The 5007-nt window shown below is 45.5% G+C and overlaps 1 pseudogene; it reads left to right on the top strand.

Moving 5' to 3' along the window:
- Positions 356 to 1759, top strand: LOC110260687 (annotated as a pseudogene).

Below are 5007 nucleotides of genomic sequence, written 5' to 3'. Positions count from 1 at the left end.
GGCACCAAAGAACTCCGCTACAAATCATTTTCCAAGGAAAGTTAGTAACTCATAATGAAAAATAACTAAACACAAAAGGAGATAAGACACTATGAATAAGACCAGAAGAAACAACAGCAGATATTGTAATTACGTGACACAGATTATAAAACAATTTTGCTTACTATGCCTAAAGAAATAAATGAGAGGATGGGCTGGCGGTGGGTGCAGGTCTGCAGGCTGGAGCTGTGGGTGGCGGGCCACAGTTGGTTGGGTTGAACCAGGCCAGGCTGGGGCGAGGAGGTGGAGGAGGGGTAGTAGTGAGCAGCAGTGGAGGCTGCAGGATTCAGTTTGGCTGACTGGGGAGGCAGGAGCCATGCAGGGCCAGCGGAGCCTGCTGCTGGGCCCTGCCCGCCTCTGCCTGCACCTGCTTCTGTTCCCCGGCTACAGGTGATGTTGCCTACCTCTGCTCTGGGGCCTGGTCCCGCGCTGGCACCATGGCAAGGTCTGCCTGTGCTCCTTGGTTTACAACTCCTTTGGGGGCAGTGACACTGCTGTGGATGCTGCCTTTGAGCCTATCTGCTGGCTGGTGTGGGGTGGTGTTCGTGGTGCTGGTGATCATGCTGACCAGCTCCATCGTGGCCATCGCCTACCTATGTGTCCTGCCCCTCATCCTCCAAACCTACTCTGTGCCACAGCATTTCTCTGCTGGCTTTTCTTCTATAGTCACTGGAATCTGATCCTCATCATCTTCCATTATTACCAGGCTATCACCACTCCACCTGGATACCCATCCCTGGGTAGGACTGATATCACAACAATCTCTATCTGCAAGAAGTGCATTAACCCCAAGGCAGCCTGAACACAGCTGAGGATGGATCATCACTGCCCCTGGCTAAGAAACTGTGTGGGCCACTATAACCATCCGTACTTCTTCTCTTTCTGCTTTTTGATGACTCTATAGGCTGTGTCTATTGCAGCTACGGAAGTTGGGACTTTTTCCAGGGAGCTTATGCTACCATCAAGACTTATCACCAGACCCCACCGCCCAGTTTCTCCTTTCGAGAAAAAGTGACTCACAGAGTCTTGTCTACCTCTGGTTCCTGTGCAGTTCCGTGGCACTTGCCCTGGGTGCCCTAACTGTAAGGCATGCTATTCTCATTAGTCGAAGTGAGACTAGTATTGAAAGGCACATCAAGAAAAAGGAGCGTTGTCGGCTCCAGGCCAAGGGCAGAGTTTGTAGGAATCATTACAACTATGGCTGCTTCGACAATTGGAAGGTATTCCTGGGTGTGGACACAGGAAGACACTGACCTACTTGGGTGCTGTTACCTTCCAGTCACCTGCCCCACAGGAGTGGAATGAGCTGGGATCCCCCTCCCTGGGTGACTGCTCACTCAGCCTCTGTGACAGCAGCGTGAACTGGAGCATGCCAGCCACAACTTGAGTATCACCCTGCTTCCTGCATTGTTTCAAGGGCCTCCAAGGATAGCTTCTTGGAATCCTTGAGCAAAAAGAGCCAGTGGGCCTGCTTTGGGGTACTATGCAGGGGCAGCTCATGGACCAGTTTTCTGATCACTGCAGAAGCAAGGCACGCTGTGGAAAAATGCTAGGACTGATGTCCCTTTACTCAGGCAAACAGAAGTTCCAGCCCCAGACTAGAAATTAGGCAGCTAGCAACCTTGCCAGGTACTGACCCCGACCTGCTCCAGGTTACAGCACTGGGGTTGGCCACCACCTCTTCCACTTGCCGTATGAGAACCCACCTGAATGGAAGAGCTGAGTTCCTGGCTTCTTAACAGGGCAAAGATACAGGCCTATGGCTGGGGTCACTGCCACTTCTCACATGCTGCCAAAGGAAACAAAAATAAAGATATTTTATTTTTTTGTTTGTTTGTTTGTCTTTCTAGGACCACACCAGTGGCACATGGAGGTTCTCAGGCTAGGGGTCGAATCAGAGCTATAGCTGCCAACCTACACCATAGCCATAGCAATGTGGGATCCAGCTTGCAGCAATGCCAGATCCTTAACCCACTGAGCAAGGCCAGGGATCGAACCTTCGTCCTCATGGATGCTAATCAGATTTTTTTCGGCTGAGCCACATGGGGAAATCCTGGTATTTGATTTTTAAAGCTAAAAAAATAAAGGAGTTCCTGTCGTGTCTCAGTGGTTAAGGAACCAGACTAGTATCCATGAGGACTTGGGTTCAATCCCTGGCCTCGCTCAGTGGGTTAAGGATCTGGTATTGCCGTGAGCTGTGGTGTAGGTCACAGGCGTGGCTTGGATCCTGCATTGCTGTGGCTGTGGCGTAGGCTGGCAGCTGCAGCTCTGATTCAACCCCTAGCTTTGGAACCTCTGTATGCAGAGGGTGTGGCCCTAAAAACACACACACATACAAAAAAAAAAAAGGAAGAAAAAAAATAAAGCTAAAAAAAGAGAAGTGAAACTTGGAAATATATCAGAAAATGGGAAACTACAACAATAATCTAACATATTTAAAGTAGAGGGTCTAGAAGTAAAAAAGTTTTCAATTTTAAATTACAAACTGAATAAAGTAAGTAGATAGTTTAAGAAGCAATTATTCTTTAAAGAATTCCACCTAAAAAGGGCAGGAAGAATGATATACTGTCATCATTTTACAATCCTAATGACATAATTGATCTAAGCAACAATCATCAATGACTATCAGAAACATTAGGTAGGAGGCTTATAGGTGAATCAAGCTGACACCACATACATACACTGATAAAATTTAACATCACAAGGGAGTTCCCGTCGTGGCGCAGTGGTTAACAAATCTGACTAGGAACCATGAGGTTTCTGGTTCGATCCCTGGCCTGGCTCAGTGGGTTAAGGATCTCGCGTTGCCGTGAGCTGTGGTATAGGTCGCAGACACGGCTCTGGTGTAGGCCAGTGGCTACAGCTCCTATTGGACCCCTAGCCTGGGAACCTCCATATGCCACGGGAGCAGCCCAAGAAATGGCAAAAGACAAAAAAAAAATGTTAACATCACGAAAAGAGAAGGATCCAGACATTAGGTGCTTCTTGATAGGATACAATAGAAAGTGCAAAGCATTGTCTGCAAGGGATTCTTGCCAAAAAAAAGGCTAAGACTCTAAATATAACTACCAGCTTACAGGAAATATGAGAAATAGGAGAATATGTTTAACAACACCAATAGAATGTAAACAAGAATAGAGGATTGGGAGATCCCTTGTGACTCAGCGGGTTAAGGATTCTACATAGTCACTGCTGTGGCTTGGGTCGCTGCTGCGGCACAGGTTGGATTCCTGGACTGGGAACTTCTGCATGCTGCAGGCATAGACAAAACAAACAAAAACAGAGGAAGAAGAAGAGGAAGCAGGAGTTCCCGTTGTGGTTCAGCGGGTTAAGAACCCAACATAGTGTCCATGAGGATGCAGTTTCGAGCCTTGGCCTCGGTGCGGTATAGGTCATAGATGCAGCTGGAATCTGAAATTGCTATGTCTGTGGTGTAGGCCAGCAGCTGCAGCTCCAATGGGACCCCTAGCCCAGGAGCTTCCATATGCCACAAGTGCAGCCATAAAAAGAAAAAGGAAGGAAGGGAGAGAGGGAGGAATAAATAAATTAAAAAAAAAAAAAAAAGAGGATCAATGCTCCAGTTCCTTCAACAAGTATATTGCAAAAAAAAGGGGGGGGGGGAAGAACTGTTATAAGTTAAAAGAAGTTTAAGAAAACTATCAGTCAAATTCAATCTATGGTTCTTGTTTGGATCCTGAATCAAAATCTCCATAAAAAGACTTTTGCAAGTCAACTGGGGAGATTTCCACACTGACTGGATGTTAAATGTTATTAAGATATCATTGTTGATTTTGCTGGATATAATAGTGGTATTATGCTATGTTAAATAATCTATCTCTTAGAGGTACATAGTCTGTATACTACTGTATTTACCAATGAAACCGTATAATAACTGGCCTTTGCACTAAAATAATTCTGTGGGAGTCCGGGAGAAATGATGGGACTATAGATGAAATAAAATTGACCATATTTTTAGTTGAAGCAGCATGATAAGTGCATGGAGGTCCATTATACTTTATTATTTTTTTTTTTTTGTCTTTTTGCCATATCTAGGGCCACTCCTGCGGCATATGGAGGTTCCCAGGCTAGGGGTCCAATCGGAGCTGTAGCCACCGGCCTACGCCACAGCCACAGCAACGCCAGATCAGAGCCGCGTCTGCAACCTACACCACAGCTCATGGCAACGCCACATCATTAACCCACTGAGCAATGGCAGGGACCGAACCTGCAACCTCATGGTTCCTAGTCAGATTCGTTAACCACTGCGCCACGACGGGAACTCCTATACTTTATTTTTTATAAAATACAACTGCAGCATATAGAAGTTCCTGGCCCAGGGATCAAATCTGAACCACAGCTGTGACCTATGCTCTTGAGAATAGATTCACTGCCCTAAAAATCCTCTGTGACCTGACTAGTCCTCTCTTCCTTGACACCATCCTCTGGCAAATACTGATCTTTTTGGAGTTTCCATAGTTCACCTTTCCCACAGTGTCACGTAGTTGAAATCATACAGTCTGCAGCCTTTTCATATTGGCTTCTTTTATCTAATAACATTCACTTAAGGTTCCTTCATGTTTTTTCATGGCTTGGTAGCTCTTTTCTTTTTTTGGCCTCCTCTATGACATGCAGAAGTTCCTGGGCTGGGGATCAAATCCTCACCACAGCAGTGACAACACAAGATCCTTTTATCCACTGAGCCACCAGCGAACTCTAAGGTAGTTTTCCTCTATTCTTTTGTGTTGAGTTTTTATCAAGGAAGGATATTGAATTTTGTCAAAAGGCTTATTCTATATCAATTGAGATGATCATGTGGTCTTTTCCCTTCGTTTTGTTAATGTGGGATATTGCATTGATTGATTTTCTTGTATGTTGAATCCTCCTCATATTCCAGGAATAAATCCCATGTGGTAATGGTGTTCAGTCCTTTTAATATGCCACTGAATTCTATTTGCTAATATTTTATTG

This window comes from Sus scrofa, chromosome 5, assembly GCF_000003025.6.
Source record: "Sus scrofa isolate TJ Tabasco breed Duroc chromosome 5, Sscrofa11.1, whole genome shotgun sequence".
Taxonomy (NCBI): domain Eukaryota; kingdom Metazoa; phylum Chordata; class Mammalia; order Artiodactyla; family Suidae; genus Sus; species Sus scrofa.
Note: the sequence above shows the minus strand (reverse complement) of the source record. Positions and strands in the feature narration are given on the sequence as shown.